Source organism: Phalangium opilio, unplaced genomic scaffold (assembly GCF_054372755.1).
Source record: "Phalangium opilio isolate 3A_F unplaced genomic scaffold, DU_Popi_V2 ptg000017l_1, whole genome shotgun sequence".
NCBI lineage: Eukaryota > Metazoa > Arthropoda > Arachnida > Opiliones > Phalangiidae > Phalangium > Phalangium opilio.
The window spans coordinates 3,935,258-3,957,197 of record NW_028324151.1 but is presented as its reverse complement, the minus strand read 5'-3'; the positions used below and the strand labels follow the sequence as shown (position 1 = coordinate 3,957,197).

The 21,940-nt window shown below is 38.7% G+C and overlaps 1 protein-coding gene across 1 annotated transcript in view; it reads right to left on the bottom strand.

Moving 5' to 3' along the window:
- Nucleotides 1-12,917, bottom strand: part of LOC149702557 (inositol-trisphosphate 3-kinase homolog) — a 49,924-nt gene extending 37,007 nt beyond the window's left edge. Inside the window, exon 1 of the mRNA XM_089866416.1 lies at nucleotides 12,434-12,917. The gene's annotated coding sequence lies outside the window, so the exon portion shown is untranslated. The remainder of the gene's footprint in view (nucleotides 1-12,433) is intronic.
- Nucleotides 12,918-21,940: the final 9,023 nt, after the last annotated feature.

The window sequence follows — 21,940 nt, the reverse complement described above, 5'->3', positions numbered from 1 at the left end:
TCCCCAATTTAACCGAGATCTAAGCTGTGCGATTTGCTATAGGGATTTTAAGAATTTTGAGAGAAGCGAACGAAAAGAGCGTAGGTCGAAGGTTTCCTTTGTTGTACCTTCTAAGGCTAATAGGCAGAAGTTATCAAAACGTAACATGGCGTCAACAAGTAGGCCTAATTCTGCTGCTTCCAATGGTGGAAACCAGTCAGTTGCGAGCACTCCGCAACCTTCACCCACTAATTCGCGTCCGCCTTCCCCTGTAGGAAACCCAACGGTACAAAACCCTGTACCGCCTGTACCGGCTAGCGACCCTGCAATAGTTGCAATGCAGGCGCAAATGCAAGCCCTTATACAACAAGTCTCTTTGTTGACTCAACAGATGGCTTCATATCAACAAGCTAGCGCCGCACCTCCAACTGTGGCACCCCTAGTACAGCCCTTGGCGCAAGCGCCTAACGCGCCAATTTTAAATTCAAACGCGAATGTTCGCCCAAACACCCCAAATAGTGTTTCGAACGCGTCGGTGGTACCCCCAGCGGTAACTACTCCAATTTTTAATAGTTCTGGTGCGAATGGGTCAACCATTTCGCAAAATCAGAATAACATGATCAGTGTTAGCCAAGGGTCGGCACAAGCACAATCTAACATGGCAATCCCTAGTTCGTGGGTTCCCTCTGTTTCAATGCCCAACTTTTCAGGCGCCACTAGTGGGTTGGGAACAAAAGAATTTTTGTTAAAAGCGCGTCAAATTTTAATAAGTAGAGACTGCCCAGAAGATCTATTTATAAAGCGTTGGATCCCGACTATGTTAACGGGAAGTGCTTTAGAATGGTTGGATACTCAACCTTCATTTGCCACTTTTAAGGAGTTTTCCGATGCTCTGAAAGACGAGTTCCTTAGAGAGTCTGATGACGACTTTTTATTGGAACAAATCGATGGTAGGTTCCAAAAACCTGGAGAATCATCCAGTACCTACGCGGAGGCAATGCAAGCCTTAATGCGAAAGTTGTCAGAGCCCCTCCCAGTTCGCGAACAGATTCGTTTAATTAAACGTAATCTTCGCACGGATATCAGAAAACCTCTGGCATTAAAAAAATATTCACGTGTGCGTGAACTAATTGCTGACGCAGTAGCAGTCGAACAAGTAGATCAAGACCCACGTGGCAGAGACGCGGGGTCTTCTAGTCAGAAAACTTCAGCTCCTAAGAGCAAACCTGAAGTAATCTGCATGAAATGTGGCAAACATGGCCACTATCAAAATTTTTGCCCCGAAAGGCGCGAAAATTCAAAATATAGCGCACCCGTGAGCTCTTTGGACCCAAAGGCAAAACCCTTTTTGCCAGTTTGTATCCGCTGTGGTGTAGAGGGCCACATTAAGCCTAATTGTCCCAAAAGACATCTTAGTAAGGGAAACGCTCACACCGGGGGAAAAGAGAAGGCCGTTCCCCCCGGAAATCGTCAATAGGCCAAGATGTAAATAGCCATATTGCGGGAGAATCAATTCTTCCCCAATTGGCATGGATTCTAGTTAAAGTAAATGGTCAGGAGAAAATCGCACTGGTCGACCCAGGATCATCTGTGACGTTAATAGATAGTAGTTTTAAGGGAGAGATAACCCCCCTATCTAAAACCCGTCAGCGGCATCGCTTAGGATTTAGATTAGCTAATAAAACTCGCGTGACGTCAGCTGGGTCGGCGAAAGTTTCATTCTCCCTTCCTGGTTTAACAGAATCCACCCTTGTATATTTTGTAAATAATTTAGTTTATCCTGTTATTATTGGTATGGATTTTATCCAAAAATGTGGCATGGTTGTCAACTATCGTGATATGCGGTATTACTGGTGCGATGAGCCCGGTGTAAAATACGACTTCTTAAAAAGTCCTATTTCTGACCCACATTTGAAAGAGTTACCGAGTCCCCCTACTTTGTGTCCCGTGGAGATTGACGGCGACGATCTAAAGAAAGCCTTATCGGTAGCCAAAGTATCGGAGGAAGAGAGAGACGCTTTAGAAAATCTAGTCTATAATTACCAAGAACTTTTTGCCTCGGTACCGGGTCGGACAAAAACCGCTTCCCACTATATTGACACTGGCGATGCCAACCCGATAGGGTGTGCCCCCTACCGCTATTCCCCTTGGAAAAAAGAGAAAATAGATGAGATAGTTAAGGAAATGCTTGTGGACAACTTGATAGAACCCAGCAATAGTCCTTGGAGCGCACCTTGTATTTTAGTAACAAAGAAAGACGGTGGTTATCGGCTGTGCATTGATTACCGGAAGCTGAATTCTGTAACTATTAAAGATTCTTATCCGCTTCCGAGAATTGATGACATATTAGAATCAATTAAAAGACCGAAATTCATAACCACCCTCGATCTTAAGGCGGGATACTGGCAGGTTCCTTTGGACCCCTCTAGTCGCGACAAGGCCGCATTCGTTACCCATAAAGGCTTATTTCGCCCCAAGGTTCTTATGTTTGGCTTGTGTAACGCCCCCGCCACATTCCAACGCATGATAGACCGATTGTTCGGTCCCCTCAGACAGGAAGGCGTTAGTGCCTACCTAGACGATTTGGTAGTTATTTCTGAAAGTTTTGAAAACCATTTAGCTACCCTAGAAAAGGTTTTTAAAATCCTTTTAGATGCGGGTCTTACTGTAAAAGCTAGTAAGACTAAGTTTTGTTTAAAAGAGGCTCCACTCTTAGGTCACATTGTAGGACCGGAGGGTATTAAAGTGGACCCCGCCAAAACCACCGCACTGAGCGAGTTACCACCTCCAACTACTATTAAAAAGTTGCGCTCATTTTTAGGTTTAGCAAATTACTACCGACGCTTTATTAAAGGGTTCGCAACATTGGCAACTCCTTTAACAACTTTATTACATAAAGACGTCGAGTGGGTTTGGACAGAAACCCAAGAAAATGCTTTTCAAACTATCAAGACTGCTTTAACATCTGCACCTATCCTAGCTGCCCCCGATTTTACTATCCCCTTTATTGTCCAGTGTGACGCTTCCAATACCGGTCTTGGTGCCGTTTTGATGCAAAAGAGGGACGGTAAATCTCATGTAATTCAGTATGCTAGTCACACATTATCTCCCACGGAACGCAAATATTGCACCACTGAGCGCGAAGCCATGGCTGCAGTATTTGCAGTTGAGCAATTCCGTCCGTATATAGAAGGTACACATTTTGACCTTTATACTGACCATTCCGCATTAGTTTGGCTATTAAAAACTCCCGATCCAACCGGTAAATATGCCCGTTGGTATGCTAAACTTCAGGCATTTAGCTATACGGTTCACCATATTCCAGGCGCTAAAAACGAGGTAGCGGACGCGTTATCCCGTTTAACCTCGGCTACAGAAGACGATTCGCTGGCGATTCCGATTCTGGAAACCGAGGGTGTAACAGCCGCGCTCTTAAACACCGAACCTGAACCCATTGCCTTTGATAGGGAAATTTTAGTAAGCGAGCAGGCTAAGGACGATCGACTTGGCCCCATCGTTAGCTATTTATCGAACAACATCTCGAATTCTGACGATACGTCAGAAGAAATAGCCAAATTAGCGAAACAATGTAAAATAATTAATGGAATTCTCCACCGTGGTATTTCAAAGAACGCCGATGTTTCCGAGGAAAATTTTAAAATTTGGGTACCAAAAGCCTTATATAAGACCGTACTCGCGTTAAATCACGATATACGCTCCTCTGGACATTTAGGTAATTTTAAAACCTTAAAGCGTGTGCGCCAAAGATACACCTGGGACGGTATGATTCGCGATACGCGAGAATACGTTCGTTCGTGCGAACTCTGCCAAATGCATAAAGTCTCCCAACAACCCCCTGCCGGTCTATTGAAGTCAGCCACTATCAGCGACCCATGGACCGTTATAGGGATTGATTTGAAGGGCCCGTTCACACCCAGTAAACGGGGTATGACACAACTTTTAGTTGTAACAGATATTATGACAAAATGGGTGGAGGTTTTCCCACTTCGGCGCGCCACAACTAAGAACGTAGTAAATGCCCTCGTGGACAACGTTTTTAGTCGCTTTGGGTTGCCACTGACCGTTGTAAGTGACAACGGCAAACAATTTGTCAGCAAAATTATGCGTGACACATTTAAACTTTTAGGCATTCGTAACCGGTATACGTCATTTTATTCCCCCCAATCTAATGCTCACCCCGAACGTACTAACCGTACCCTCGGAACTATGATTGCGACATATGTCCAAAATAACCATAGCGATTGGGATATTGGAATACAGCAGTATGCTATGGCGTTACGTACAGCGACCCAAGAATCCACAGGATTCAGCCCCGCCTTTTTAAATTTCGGTCGTGAAATTCGCACTGCTGCCGATATTGGCGACGCAGTCCCACCTGATAGCGTTACTGACGTTAAGAGTCTCAACTCTTACGCGCTATCTCTTAAAGAGAGAATTTCAACTGCCCTTGCCTCAGCCAAAGTGAACTTAGCGGCTCAGCAGGCTCGCCAAGCTGGCTACTACAATAAACACCACCGTGATGTCGATTTAGCTGTGGGTCAGTTAGTATGCAAGCGAACTCATTTTCTCTCATCCGCTGGAGCTCGTTTCTCTTCAAAACTTGCCCCACGTTTTGATGGTCCCTTTGTAATCGCACAGAAATTGTCCCCCTTAACTTATCGTTTAAAGCGTGTTAAAGGTGGAAAGTTGTTGAAGGGTACTTTTCATATAACCCAGTTGAAACCATTCGTCGAGCGTCAGGCCGACGATACACCGTCTATTGATAAAGAAAATATCACTTCAGACGATAAGGTTGCGCGTACTGCCGACCAGATTGATAGGCCAGATAGCGTTTTAAGTGAAATTAGTGATGATACGACCGATGGTCAAAATGAACACGTCCCTATTGCACGTAACCTTAGGCCTCGTGATCCCGTTACCGGTCGGGTCACTTTAAAGAAATAATTATATTTCATTAATTTGGGCGAGTTATCCCCATAATGGGCTTAGTCCCTAGTTGTTTTAAACACTTGTGTACACATCATTTTTGAATTTGCTTTGTTTTGATTTGTTGAACATTTGTATTATAGTTAATTACGATCTACTTATTCAGTGTTCATTGTCAATGTCAAATGTTAATTATTTGTAGCTCCACTTTACGTATTGCGATCGCTGTATATAAGTATAATTGTTATCTATAATCTGACGTGTCCTGGATTGTCACGTTATTTGATAATATAGTTGCCCATTTTCGTAGCAATGTTTGCTTGTTTTATTATTTTTCGAAATTTTTGCCCCTCAATGTTATGTAATTTGATGGATCATACTTTGTTTTGTGTCTATGATTTGGCAACTTAAAATTAATTGGTTTTGTTTAATTTTCACCATACCTTGCTGCTTCTCACTATTGTGGTTTCAATAGTTAATTTTCAATTTAATGTGTTTAAGGGTAGTTTATTATGCAATTTTGTTTTGACTATGCATCATTATCCCTTTTTGTGTATTTTATTGGAACCCATGTGGTTCATTTGTGTCGTCTAACTCCCTGTGTCGTTTCGCGAGGACGCTCAAAATTAAGTGTGGGGGAGTTATAACAGTTTTAGTTCTAAGATTTTGGTTCCCATGCCATGAACCACTTTTACAAAAACTTTCTCATACATTTTCTTAGAACTGATTTTTATCTATGGCTCTCATCAACTATATACTCTATTGTTGTCCGTTCCCTCTCTGCGTGGACCGACCGCACCTTAGGCGGCGCGACAGAGAGGAACCTTTTCTCTTACTGCTGGTAACCCGTAACCCCTTTAAGCTGGTACCCAGAAATGGGCGCCAGGATACCTGGATGCCAGAGTGTCCCATTAATAACACTTTGACAGTCGTTGGGACATAATTGCTTCGGCGTGTGTGTGTGCTCGGCTCTGTAGAGTCGAGACACCAAAATTTAAAGAAGAAAAAGAGTTCAGATTTGAAAGTAGCACCGGCCAGAAGAAGACCTTTCTCGATCTCCGGAAAAAACGCTCGCGATATGCGAATGCATAAAAGAATTAGTGCGGTCAGCCGGTGACTCCCGCGGTTTCGCGCCTCCGAAGAGTATCTCCTGTCGGGTGATGGACGCTGCGCGGTGAGTGTGAATAATAATCAGGGTACCAGCAACCCATTATAAATTTAATAGTTATGAAACAGCCCCATGAGGTGCACCATGGGTTTAACGTATGTAAATACAAAGTTGATGAGTAGCCAGTTGTTTAATTAACTTTACGTTAAATAATTAAATACTGTCTAAACAATTCTACACATGTCTATTTTTATTAAACCTACACCCAATGGCAACGATTCTCCCTCTGCAATCCTAATTATTTTCCCCTAGACTGCATTGACTTTAATGGACCACTACCCCACGGTAGCTTTACCTATAAGTTTTGAAGGACCGAGTGGAGAAACGTTTCAATTTAATTAGGGGGTCACCCATAAAACCTTGGAGGAGATAGGTGAGATGGCGTCGAAATCTCTCAATAACTATAAGATACGCCTCTGTACCCCCATCTAGGGAACGGCAACGAAGCCCTCCCAGCATCCTCAGTGGCGTTTAGGTCGAGTCGTAAGGTACAAAAACGTCGACAATGCCATCTGTGTCTTAAAAATAGAAAAAATAGAAGCTAATTTACGAGAAGTAGCTTCTATTTTTAAATGGCGTTAGGCGGCAGCACTTAAACAATCCCCTACTAAAGGTAATACCGTGCGCGAGGTATTCTGGGAGACTTTACATTGCCGCACATGACCCATCAACAATTCCACTCCATGTCACTTCTCTTCCAAGGTAAAACACTACAATCATAACATTAAATAACTTTTTAAGGGTGGCCTTTGTAGCAAATTGTCATTGAACATTTTCGACTCAAAATCGTCTATAGAACCCAATGTACTCAGTTTGGTCGTTACATCTTTTATGAAACACCTGGTATACTGGGTGGAAAAGCGCTGCTGGTTTAAGATTATTAAGGATTTTATCTAAAAAGTTAATCTAAATAATTATTAAAAAAACTTCGCTCGTTTAAGACAGTTGGCAATGTGGTACGTATGTACGTAAATACGTTCTCGCTTAACTCAAAAAAAAAAAAAAACTAAACGTTGAACAGAAAATTCCTTAAGAATATTCCATAAACAGTAGTTAAAAAAATATAAAAATAATAAAATAACATAAACTGTGTTGGAGATAAAAATCATCAAAATCCAGTTTGAAACTAAACTTTAAACGGAGCTGTTGATTTAGCTATATAACGTTAAAATAAACTTTTGGGACCATGCAGAAATGTTACATAAACATCTCGATTTTTGCGCACCCGGGCTATTTTTGGTCACGGCTAGCTGTCAAATGTTACCGATCAAAAATATCAAAATTATATGCTAAAATAATAAAAATAATAATAAAAAAATCTCGTATGACGTTCAATATAGTTTAAAAATGGCATGTATATCAATTTTCAAAAAAAAAAATAAACTAAAAAAAAACTTGCTACATTGTGTCTACATTCTTACACGTAGTAGCATGATTTGACTAAGAGAGAATTTTATCTTGCAATGACGTCAATGGAACTGAAAAAGGCCTAAGGGCTATGTTAAAAAACACATTGCTCACGATAATATATCAAATTAAAAAAAATCTAAATTCATTTGTAAGAGATAAAAAAAATCGTGGAAAAAATAAAATAAAAAATATATATAAAATAAAAATCTTCTTTTTTGACGTCATTCTTAAGGAATGATCATTTTTCAAAAAAAAAAAAAAAAATAAGAAGTTAATTTGTTTTCCTTCTAATAATAAGGATATTTTGTCTAAACTTTTTAAATCCATGTTTGTTGTTAAAGCGTGCTTTTGACAATAGATCATTACATTAATTACTTTAAGCAAAACCAACAAACAGGGCGCCAACCAAGAGGCAACACCAGACGCCGGAGTTGACCCGAGGTCACTACACGCCAGAAGGTAGGCTAGCCAACTCGTGCTGCCTCTAGCGGTGTTTCTTGGCGCCAGTGAAATAACCCTATCCAAGAATGACCTTCCCGCCCCCTGTGTTGTTTCCTTCTCCTCTGGAGTTAATGGAATAGTCTATTGCGCAAGTTCGCATTAAAACCATAAAGAAAAGACCCATCTTACAGAGGAGCAAATAAAATGATTCGCTTTTTGAAAAATGTCTAAAATTAGATTCAAAACAATTTAAAATATCATAGCATCTAAGCGGCGTGAAATACGCCAATTTTCCCTGCAGAAACTCGCTCCAATAAGAATTGTGTACCGTTTTAAAGGTCAGGCCTCTCAAAGACTATAATATATTCATGATTTCGAGCTGCTTGCTACAAATACCATGCATACAAATAATCCCGGCAAGTCTGGGACCTAGAGACCCTTTAGTATTAAACGATACGATACCATGGTAGTAAGTCCATACCCGCTAATGGAATGCAACGCTTAATCGAATTTCAAGTTGAATTTATACCATAAACAAACTAGGAGACGCGTCATAAGCCAATTTGATTTAAAATACATCAAGATACCCTTTCACTATAGGATAAAATATAAACATGAAAATAAAATAAGTTAAAATTTACGAAGTTGAGAATAAACTACGTTATGAAGGCGGCGATGGATAATATACAGGGTGTTTCTGATAAGTCTGATAGATAAATAAATGGGAAATCAATTTTGACTATAGAAAATGTAACTTCTATTTATCTCCATTTTTGTTGGCTACAAGGGACACTGTTTTCGAGTTAAGATTTTATTAGTTTCTTAATTAAATTTAAGGGGTCATCCATAAAATACTTTGACCAATCTTAACTCGAAAACAGTGTCCCTTTGGGCAAACAAAATGGAGATAGATAAAAGTTACATTTTAGACTTAAAATTGACTTTCCAAAGAACATATGATCCCCCAACCCTTAATTTATGGTATGCAGACTTATCAAAAACACCCTGTACATATAAACGAAAATAGAGTTAAGGTGCAAGTACGTCTAACCCTTATTCAGGGGAAGCTTCTTAACCCGAAAAACACTGCAGAGAACGTTGGTAAATACACGTAAAAATATTCAGCCTTTTCAGAAATTCCAGTCGAGATTCGGACGGTGGAAGCGAATAAATTTCCATAAATATACAGTACATCTCATCCTCTTTTCATATCACTCTCACTCTGCCTCTCACCGCATCTCACATCGCATCGCATCTTTCGGATAATATTAAAGGGGATAAAACGCAACGCAACGCAGACATGACACCCCTGTGGTGGTATTCAAGCATACCACTTTTAATACCGTTAAAGTTTTGGTGGGATACGTCACACACACCCATGCAAGCTAAGCCTTATTTTTCTAGCCCAGCATCTTTGTAATAATATATAAAAATTTCGAAGGACGTTAAACAGCTAGCGAGAGGTTTATGAAAATCCTAGAGACGGATTTTCGACGGTTCATTTCAGCTTAGTGTTCAGTTAGTATCAAAGGTAGGACGTGACTAACACCAGAAGTATGGCAATAAAATGTTTGCCATACTTTGATGCTAATCTATACTAAAACTTCCCAAACTAAGGAAAAAATGGGATATTATAGGACCTATCATGAAATTATAGGATAATATCTATAAGACAGGTTAAAAAGTATAGGATTTTATAGAAATTATAGGACCGTTTGGAATTTTCTAAAAAAATAACCAAAGCAAGAAACAACCCCAAACTAAACTCAAATCCCTTATTTTTTTTCCCTTTTAATTTTTTGTACACTTCATTAAATGATCTTCGACACCTATACACCTCCAATTGAAAGGATACTAGACTTTAAATCCCTATAGATGCTTCCATGGCTAGGTAATCTTCAGATGAAATGAGCTAAATACTTGGAAACTTGGCCACTCGTGAAGACAGCGTTCACGGAGTTTGCTTAAGGGTGGTGGAGTGGTGGTGGGGAGATAGAGCTTAGAACAAATAAGGGGTTGAATCTTCTAGAGAAGATTGAAAGTTGAGGCGACCGAGCGAGAAAAGACTCCACTCCTCTCCTCATGCTCCTCCAGTTCTTATATTGACATAGAGAGATAACAACCAAACCACCAGGGATGTGAAATCCTTATTACAGCAAGATCCAACCAAGTTCGTTCTATTTCAACTAAAGCCTTTATTCCCAAATCCTCGTGACGGGATTAAATAGAAATTTCATCAAAACTGGATTTAGTGTTTGTTAAGGGGGATATAATACCATAAAACCGGATGATTCCTTGTACACAGTGCAAACAAGAGAGTTATATTAAATTTAGACTTAAAATTGATTTAAAATCATGTAATAACAACTCAAGGTGAATGGTGGTTCATTCGGAAGTATATTAAGTGAAGTATAATCAAGAAGTGATATCTAGTTTATTAGGGAGAAGGTATAAATTCGCCACATTTAAATTCTAGCTCTATCTCCAGTCCAAACGTATAGTAGGTCCGGAGTTAATCCCCGCCGCCTCTAAATTACAACCAGCATCTCATTGGTTCTTGAAATTACGTATTTTCCGACTGAGGAGAGGCGAAATAGCCCGGCCTTCTTTTACGCCCCCCCCCTTGTATTTTGAAAGGGGGACTGGGGCTATGGCACGCGAATACTTAGGCGGCCTTCTTTTACGTCCCCCCCTTGTATTTTGAAAGGGGGACTGGGGCTATGGCGCGCGAATACTTAGGCATCTCTTATACCTTCTCCCTAATAACTTAGATGTCACTTCTTGGTGAAGTATAATCAAATATCTACTAAATAAATGCTTTTATTCAGCGGTTTTTTTTTTAAAAATAGGGTGCGATATAAGGACCAAATAATGATTTTAAGGTAGATTAAGGACCTTGCAAAAAATAATATGGACTTTCAGGAACCTAGCGGGAGCCCTGCAGTGGTTAACCAATTAGTTAACCACCCACCGAAGATACTTGGGTAAGGCTAATATTCAAAAACCTTACCAGTACAACAGCGGTCCAATCAAGATATTCGCGTATTTTTACACGAAAAATTCGTACCGCTTCGGATAAAATCATACTTAACACTATACAATAGCGGAGACAACGTCAAACGGCTTTCCATCTAACAACCATACATGCAAGTACAGCGATCATTATGTTTAAGGTAAATGTACTATATAACCTCGTATCTACGTACTATACGACAACGCCGAGAACGAACGGGATTAAAAAGGGATATCCCCGCAGGTATGGCGCAATTTTAAACAGAAATGCATGCACCTGTAAAATGTTCTCAGCTATAATTATCGACCTATACAATACGCAATCCTCCTTTATCTAGCAGGTGGTTGGTTTGGTTTCTTAGTTCAGAATGGATACTTTACAACAGCTTTAGTAACTATCCAACACCACGCGGCTTAAGTCGAAGGTTATAAGGTTTAAATTATGAATTAAATAATCCTTTATATTGTTATTAAAAATTTCGTGAACTGTCTCAAAATAAATTTAAAAATAAAGCAAAATTTTTTTAATTCTAAATTGCAGTTTCACTTTGGAGTGTTATGGGGAACACCATTATCAGATACCTGACAGCTCAACTTCTCCCCTGTCCAACGATATCTAATTACATGAATTATACCCATCGACGCGAAGGCCTTACGGAGAAACGAGTGATAAGGAGAAACATTTCATATCAGAAGATAACGAACGGGTGGACTCTAGTTCAACCTGGAGAATGCAGCAAAATTAAACGCTACACAATCTCCGTTAACATAGACTGAACAATACCTTTAACTAGTATAGTAAATTACAGCTTATATTCGGATCTCTTCTATGAAATACAGACAGTCCGCCCCTTAAGCCCATAAATCTCGCGACATACGTTCACATCAGAGTCGCGGTTGGGTCGTCCGTCCCAAGGTTAGTCGTCGAGTGAAGAAAAGACGAAGAGGTAAATTAATATAACAGTATAACTTCGGTAACTTTGAAAGACAACTGACGTAAGAACAGTTGTCACGTGACCTGAATTGATGGACAGCCGAAATAACCAGCTATACTCGTAATAATTCAGACACCACAGATTCAATTACGTGTATATACTTCACTGACTTCAATTTAAAATAAGATTTCATTCAACCCTTTGGGCCCTTTAGTAAAATCATCAGTGAACAATTACTTAATTACTTATTGTATCATTGTTGTTGATTTAAGGTTGTTAACTTGTATCATTATTCATAGAGCGTTTTTTGAGACATTTTAATTTCGTGGATAATTTATGCAAAAATAATTTGAAAAATATGCAAATCGAAAAAAAGAACGATTATTTTCCCAACCCAAAGTTGCAAAGAATCAGCGCACAATATTTAAAAAGCATCCCGTTTTCCCTGTTAATTTCAACCTTTGATGGCACCCATGGTTAAAATTGAAGCATAATTCACTAAGGACTTACATAGGATTAAAATAAATTGAATAATTCTTACAGGTAATAGCAGATTTCTCCTCTCAGACGGCGACTCGGAATGACAAGAGCGAACGGGACTTCCAACGGTGGCCGGATACCGATAACGTTGACCAGAAGATTCGGATCGCCGTTTCGGACGTCCGCCACAACAACAGGGGCTAGAGCAACGCTCCAAAAACAGAGACAGTCCGTCTAAACAGTTCCTACTCCTAACTTTATCCCTACTCTCTCTTCTCTTCCCGCCGTCGGGGCTGGAGACGACGGGATCCTTAGAAGCTGAGGGCTGGACCAAATCGGAATCGGTTCCCCCCTCGGTTATTCTTGTCGCTCCATCATCATCTCCGTTTAACGGCGACCGCGTAACGTCAACGGGTACGTTGTCGTCGTCGTTGGACGTGGAAGAGGAAGCTTTGTTGTTGTCCTTGTTGGTTATTGTCGAAACCGAGGGCGGCCCGGTTACGGCGTTTGCATCCACACCTAGCTCCGTTTTGGCGCTTGGTGCGAATTACTTAGAATTGCCGCGTTCTCAAAGCTGCTGGCGAACCGACGAAGTAACGTCGACCGCCAGGCGATGGAAAGACCACTCGCCATCGCGAAAGGATGTTGGTAAATGAGTGATGCTAGAGCTAGAGAAAGGGAAAGCCAACCAAATCTAGGGCCTCAATTCACGACAGAGAGAGAGAGAGAAAACTCCGAGTCGAGCCGATAGAGAGAAAGAGAGAGGGGGATTTTAAGGAAATGTTACGTACGTTAAACCAAAGGGATACCGTATTATCATACTCTTTCAACGCGACTCTGCAATCTAAAGAAGTCTTTGTCTGACGTGGCGTGCCAACTTATCTTCCCTTTAGATACCCAACTATATAAATTGTATAAAAGAAATACGCCCCCGAAACGGAACGAACGGACTGGGAAAAGATGTTAAATTGCTAATAAGGAGGGGGGAGGGAGATGGATTGAAAATGGTAGGGAGGGAGGGAGTTCAATTTGCGGTATGGCACTTTTATCTAAAGGAATACTTATTATTTTTAATTAGGAGAATTTTATTATTAAATTATTGTTTTTAATAAATTGAAATATAATTTTAATAAAGCTTCATCATCGTGCATGTTGATGGCAAATTTTATTTTTGGTAAAACACTACGACCAATTAAGGAAATCTGAATTTTAATAACGTAATAATATATGCATATATTAGAAAAAATTATCTTGACGGTGTGATAGTAGAATCTAGCCTTAGAAGTACAGTACAAGGGGTTGCAAAGGAAATTTTTAGATTCAAATTTCCCGAATTTTCCAGATTTTTCCCTGATACGATTTTCTCTTGACGTTTTAATTTTAAAGCCCAATTGTATTATTCTAAATATAATTAAGGGTGAAATAAGTAAACAATATTACTTAAAATCCCATTTTATGAATATTTAACAACGTAAAACATAGATAAATGTGCACTTGGCCTCCACGATTTCGGTGTCAGCTCAAACATGATCTGTGTTAAAACCGTGGAACCGCAGATAAATTTAAGCAACTTTAATCCAATTCCCTAACTTCATTAAAAGTCTTAAAATTCCCTGACTTTCTCGCAGGTCATCCCTGACCTCAGGGAATAAATTTAACTACCTAATGTAAAATTTAATTGTAAAAAAGGTCCAACCGCAATCAAATTCATCTCGTTTAATTTACCTTAACAGTTTCACGGGCATCCCAACCCAATTCAGTATCTCTTAAATTACACAAGTGCACAAGAGTTTTTCGCGAAAAAACTCGCAATAAAAAAAAGTGAAGAAGGCACTCCGCGGTTTAAAATTTTCATTACATTTCAAGTCCTTCGCTATGGCAGGCGCCTACAGAAGAACTCGGATTGCGTATAAAAAGAATTGGATAGGAAATTTTGATCAGACTGTCGGAGGAACGTTTTCATTCTCCTGACCGATCATTGAAGAGGAGAGGAAAGGAGAGGAGGGGGATCAGGGAATCAGGACCACAATGGCATCGCAGCCCCCCAAATTCTTTTATATTGGTGGAAAAACTTGAAAGTGAAAAAGAAGGCGGCCAAGGGTTTGGGGGGGGGGGCGAAATAGTGGCAGTGACGTAAATTGGTTAAAAGTGCGAGGCGCGCTTGGAGGAAAAAGTTTAGTTGCGGGAACTAGTAAAAAGAACTTTTACTTATTATATACAGGGTGTTTTTGATAAGTCTGGTGATATAAATATATATATAATCATAACTCTATTTGAAACAGTGTCCCTTGTGGCAAAATGGAGATAGAAGTTTTCTAGAAATCTTTGACTCAAAATCTATTTCTCAAAGAATATCACCCTTAATTTATTTATTGCAGACTGATCAGAAACACCCTGTATATATTTTCTTATTATTAAAAAAGAAACGCCTTCATTTATAACTTCTTGTACGGGTTCTCTTTTTTTCTTATCGAGTAGTTACGGAGAGGTGAATTTTAATTTCTTTTTAAGAACTTTTAAAAGTATTTATGAATAAGGGTTGTAGAAAAGATAATTTTACGCCAATCCAATTATCTTCTTAAGTCACCCTCCCTTTAAAAGAAAAATAAAAGTAAAAAAAAAATGTCAAAATAAAAGTTTAATATGACGTTAAATTATTTCCATATGGAGTTATGTACACATTAACGTTGTTGTTTTGGTCCTTCTAGAGAACGATTGGGAAAAGAACGGAAGAGACAAAAGTCGTCATTAAATTTATTACGATTGAATGCGTATATTTTAAATTACCCCTTTTCCCCCCATTCATAAAAGAAAAATAAAATTATTTCACGCCAAAATGTTTTGAAAACGATTTGGGTGGTAAAGTCATTAAGAGATTGAATGAAATGAAAAAGGAAATTAAGTGAATTTAATATCAAATTCCCTAGGGATCGATCAATCGAAGGTTGCGGTAAAATTTCTCAACAAATAGGAAACGTATCTCAATGATAAAATATTTTTTAAAATATATACAGAGTATTTGTTCCAACCAAAAAGGGGTAAATAATTATTTGACAGTAAATTATTTTTAATCAACCAGAAATCTTAGTCCAGTATAGAAAAGTTCTAGTTTTCAAAGTAATGAAGAAGTGATATCTAGTTTATTAGGGAGAAGGTATAAGGTGCCTAAGAATTCGCGCGAGGCCATAGTCCCAGTCCCCCTTTCAAAATACAAGGGGGGACGTAAAAGGAGGCCGGGCTATTTCGCTGCCTCCTCTCAGTCGGAAAATATGCCTGTAATTTTCGTCATTCGCGTCACCGCGCTGACGTGAGGTTTCAAGAACCAATGAGATGCTGGTTGTAATTTAGAGGCAAGGATTAACTCCGGACCTACTTACTATACGTTTGGACTGGAGATAAAGCTGGAAATATGGCCCCGATTTTATACCTTCTCCCTAATAAACTAGATATCACTTCTTGGCGTAAGATATTGGAACTTGACGGTAAAAGATTTTGGTTGAAGAGATATTTTTACACATGGCATTCCCCTATCAACTGCAGCATCTCCCATATATTATATGTATGCCTTCTTATAATTTTCTCATTTGTCAAATAAGTTTCGCGCACCAAAAAAGAAATTTATCCTTCATATATCGGAAGGAAACGCGGGGAAAGGGAACCGGAAGTAATATGGTACGTTCAAAGAGAATCCGCCGACTTAAAAGGATTTGAGAAGCAATTCATTTCCGGTAATGCAATATAGCGATGCGGTATAGAATTTAAGGTGTCCCTTAAGAAATGTTGGTGGTAAGTAAATCTAAGAAGGATTTAAAGTTGGTAACGGAAGTGGTCACATCATTTAAATATTCATATAACCTAATTTTACTTAGATTTAAGAAATATTTATATCTCATGATTTTACTTTGAACCATTATCAAATTGTACCTACTCTATCCTTTCCTTTGCAAAAAAAACCATCTTTTTTTTAGAAACAAACTTTGGCAAACCACCCTCCAACAAAAAAGAAGTAAGTGGGAACATGGGCCGAATGCCTGCATTTAATAGCGCAGGATGGTACTGATTGAGCAGCGTTTTTCAAAGCACCACTCTTTCTGAAAAGGATGGTGCGGGCAGCGGGATCGTTGAAGAAGATTAGGTTTCCGTAATAGGCCTAATTCCATCGAGGGTGCTGCCATAAAGGACAAGCATCCAGCAGTTTCGTTTCACCCCGCGCGTACTAACTTTGGTTTCGCCATCAAACCAAGTCATTCGATTCCGCCGCTGCTGACGCCGCAAAATAAAAATGTTGCAGTGTATATAAAAGAAGAGGAAAGAGATACAATCGTAAATTAAACCGAAGTAATCGTATTCAACGTCTATTTCTCCAGTTTAATACTACAAGCTTCGAAGTCCAGGCCAGGGATTTGACTGTTTAAAACCTATATAGCTTAACCATGAAACTCAATCTCATATCTTCCTTCTCGGACGAAATTTTTATATTGAAAATCCCTGAATTTTCCAGCTTATCCCTGAAATATCCCTTACTTTTTAGGACAAAACTTTAAATCCCTGACTTTTCCAGCTTATCCCTGAAATATCCCTTACTTTTTAGGACAAAACTTTAAATCCCTGACTTTTCCAGCTTATCCCTGAAATATCCCTTACTTTTTAGGACAAAACTTTAAATGCCTGACTTATCCTCCCACATTTTCCAAATCCCTGACTTTTCCAGCTTATCCCTGACCAAATTTTGCCAATAACCCTGATCATTTTAAGGTGTTTACCAGAGTCCACTTCATCATTGACATCTGGGCTCATATTTAGCATTGCTTGAAGCAATCATGATTTGATATACCCAAACGAAATCCCTGACTTTTCAGAACAAAACTTTAAATCCCTAACTTATTCCCCCCCCGGTCATTTTCCAAATCCCTGACTTACCCATAGTCAGTACGAACCCTGTTAGCGTTACTTCGATTTAATCGACTTCTTGCCAGCGTACTATATCTTTCTCGCGCCTCACACTACTCAATTCACGCGCCAAATGCAACGTGTATACATATTAAAAGGGAGGAGGGGTATTTGAACTCCCCAATGTTATTCATTGAAAGTGGGTCAACCTTATCATCATCACCCCCAATATTATTAAAATGAAAGGGGTGGGGTTCGGGCTGCTGCTGCTCCCACTAGGCTAAAGTTTCCGATTTATTAAAAGGACGTCCGTCCGTCAAGTGACAAAAAAAGGTCCGCGGCGTCTTAATTGGGGGGTTAAAATAACGAAGGACAATACGCGCGATCTGACGGAGTGACCACGTGGTATGGAGGAAAGGCCAAAGTTCGATTTATTCAAATTAGCTTTGCGCCTCACACAAATCTCATTATTGGACAAACATCGATAAAGGGGTTCGAACGGAGATATGTAAATTCATCTCATTAGATGTTTGCGGTTAAGAGTTAGAATTTAACACCTTGGATTTAGCTTAATTTAATTAAGGTTAATCGCAAAATTAATTTTAGATTAATGAAGGGTTACACAGGTCAAGCGGTTTGGTCTGGGCCTTGATTATTGGTCAGTATAAGGATTTCGGTTTTAAGTATTATTATAAAACTTCAAAAGTGTATTTGGTTTTTTCTCCTCTTATGTTTGTTTATAAACAAAGAAATGGAACGGTACTTTCCAAAAACTCAAACCAAGGTTTCTTTCGTAACTTATGATAATAATCGCTAACGGCATCTCTAATGGCCATTGAAAATTTCCATAAAACATAAACAGTAGCAAATAATCATTGTTCAAATAGTACCAAAGTACAAAAGAACGTAAAACGTTACAACAAAAAAAAGTAATAAGAAATTACTAAAATTTTTATATTTTTTCCCCTTAAAAAGAAAACGTGATTAGAAAAAGAAAAAAAAAAAAGAAAGAAAATACAACTTTTCTTTAGCGCGTTTTGTAGTGGTATCTTGTAAACGTGTTAATGCCCATTCAGACAACCGTTCACGTAGGTGAAGTCGCTTTTCTCGCTTAATTAGACACGTGACAAGGACTACGTAAAAGATTCGCGGATTTAGTTTGAAAACTAATTCTCAATTTTCTCTCGCAGATGAGCACCACGTCGTTTAGCGCATTTTCTTAGCCATAGCTCACTCGATCACGCCCTAAGTTACTGACGTGTAATCGATTAATCCACTCTTTAGCAGACGATGGTATTAAAAATTTTATGATTCTTGGCACGGTATTAGTCATATCATTTTGGATATTTGGCTATTTTAGTAAGTTCAAAAATCTTGGGTTAAAAAAACACCATATACCCGACTCGTTTTAAGTCGTCTGCTATCACGTCTGAACAGGGAAATGAACGTGCATTGCAGACGCGACCGAAACGAAATTATCGAGTCTGAATGGGCATTTACGTTTTGCGGTAGTAGTACTAGTAGTAGTAAAAATATACGTGATCAAAATTTATGAGCGCCAGAAGAAAAATGCCAAAATGACGCAATTCAAAAAAAACCTGGTGCGGTTGTGAACTTGTGTATGAGAAGAACAAGGGAGGTTTTCGCACCTGCTAGAATTTCGACCAAATATGACAAGCAGCAACCCACTTAGTTTCTTTTTTTTTAACAATGCCGGAATAAATATAAGTTATTCTTTCCAATAGGTACACCTTAACTTAAAATATTAGTTTTTGCAAAGAGTGTCAAAAGTTTGAAAAGGTTAAAGAGTCTTTCCCAGAGTGATTCGCTGCTTACGAGTATAAAGTCCCCGCAAGTATAATTCTAAAATTAATTTATTAATTACGAGCGTTTTATTCTGCAGAAACCATTAAATTTTCATCAAAGACGAATATAAATTAAATTAAAAAAATGAGGGAGCAAATTACGATACAGGGTGTTCAAAAAAGGGTGGCAGTGAAGGAGTGTTTTACTATACTTTAGTCCTACCTTTTTGAAACACCCTGTATAACTTTCACTGATCAACCAATGAGTAACGAACACAGATTTTCCTGTTCATTAAAAATTTATATCTAAAATTAAGGGACTTTAAAAAGAATTTGCTAAAATTATTGGTACATTGCTCCTCAAAATAGTAAATAAATAAATAAATAAATAAATAAATAAATAAACAAATACAGCTGCACAAACCCGGAATTAGAAATTGGTATGGTAATGGTAGGACAGGATATTTAATTTGTTATCAGTTAAATTACGTAAACCAAAATTGCATTATAGTATTTTTAATATTATTATCACCTCTTTTTAAACATCCCGTTTCCCAAATAAATAAAACAAGACGGCCCAAGGGCTCGTAATAGTAGCCATATCGTACGAGTGAATAGCCCCTCTATACCCTACCCTAATGAGTGGATAACCCCTCTATACCTTACCCTAATGAGTGAATAGCGCTATCTTTTACAATGTTTAAATGATTTACCGTGCATAAAATCAGAGTGAATAGCCCCTCGATTCCCCACTCTAAACAGTGATTAAATTATAACCGTATAAATATACTTATGCTGTAATTCTAACATTCCGGCGAATCGAAGAACAGATAATTTTTAGTGATAATCCCCTCGATGAGTTTACAACATAGACTTATGCCGATGCACACTTATCGCATCTTATAAATTTCTAACAAGGACTTATGCCCAGAAACTTTTGAAAGAGAAAGTTTAGTTATAGTGATTACGCATTTTAGTGATTATCCCCTCGAATTACCTTTAGCAATGCTAAAATGATCAAACGCATAACGCTCATTTAACACTATGTTAGCTCTATCTAAACCCACATTTGAATTAACCGCCAAAACGTTCCAGTCAAATATAACATAGATGACGATAGCTACCGAACGAGAACGAAACACATGAGGAGCGCGGTAGAAAAGTCGTTATCTATTTATCTAGCACATACATAAAAAGAAAATAAATATAAAAACCCCAAACATACAATTCCATAAGTATCCGACCCCACAGATAAAAATTCAAAAGTTTCCGACCCCACAGATTAAGAGGTACCCCACCCCATATTACCCCGACATATTAGAGATAAAAATAAATAATAAAAAACTCGGAGTTTCTATCAAGTCTCTATGGTTTAGTGGTTAGAACGTTTGTCTACTACGCCAGCGACCCGGGTTCGAATCCCGGGTCTGACCTGAAAAAATTTTAATTATAATTAAATCTCTAACCGAGCCCAGTAACCCCTATGGGTGGGTTGTGGTAATATAAAGTTCCTTTTAAGCTAAAATCTGACGATAACGAAGCGACAACCCCGGCCACTACTACTACTACTACTACTACTACTACTACTACTACTACGACGGCTAAACTAAGAGCCTATCGTATACTACGATATGGCTAAAAATACCCCCCAAATAATCCGACCTTCACCACCATAACGTGTAGAATCGGTTTTTCACCCTCGTGCCCTAGCTGAGCTGATGTTGTGGCATTTTTTTTTATTTTTTAAATGCACACCAAACATTTAAACGATTTACGCCAAGGAGTATTTTTGCTCAATTCCGGATACGTTCTAGGATGTGCAACATGAGATAAAAGGGGCGGTAGTCGTCCAAAAGCGCTTATTGTTTCGCGATGTTAAAAAAAGGGAGATTTTTTTTCTTTTCCAAGACAGAGAGGGAGAAGATGGATAAATCGTGATTTACCGCGAATTTTTAAACAATTTGTGACGTCAATGGGGACCTCCAATTAAGATTAAAGACTAACGAAGCGTGAATTTCTACACAAATATTGATGGTAACGTGGAGGGGGGAAGGGTAATGAATGGGGGGGATAAGAAGAAAAAATTAAAAGAAAGAAAATAAACCTAGGAAGTTTGGGTTGGATCAATGCGAGATTAGACAGCGTTTCGAATTCAAAGAAGTGTATAATTTGCCCCTAAAGAAGTATGGCTGAGGCATAATTGATAACACCAAATATTTTTAAAACGTAGAGGGTAAATTAGAAAAGGGTTGCAACCTTGAACGTCATAATGTGGTACACCCCGTCCCCGACTAAAGATGTACTTCATAAAAAGGAGGGTAGTACATTTGAAATGTTCCCACATATGTTCGGCAGAACTAAAAGTGTATTAGCTGGGGGAGGGTGTTTATTCTTTATATTTGAACCAATCGCGCACTACTTATAGCTTTTTCATCGCTTAACAATTGGAACACTTCACTTTAACCAGTCTCTTAAGGGGTACTGAATGACACGTCGGTACTTTACTTAAATACTTCTCTTTACGAATACTAATATACTTCTATTGAGCTTTCCGGGTAGAGCATATGCTGCCATCTAGTTTTATCAATACGAAACTTGGATATCGTCCAATATTTACGTAAAATAGGCGCTAATTACGAGACAATTACGGCGGTGTCACGTGGTTTAGATATTATCGGTAGTTTATAAGGTTTCAAAGCTATATAAAACTTATATTTTCCCTATGGTCAAATTTAAACCTCTTATTGCCTACTAATTATGTTTAAACATATGCCCAATTAATTAAATATTTACAGAACATACTTCTAACAATGATGATTAAACATTTGAGCATTGTTTCTATATGAAAACCTGTTTAGTCCCTGCTGTTACCC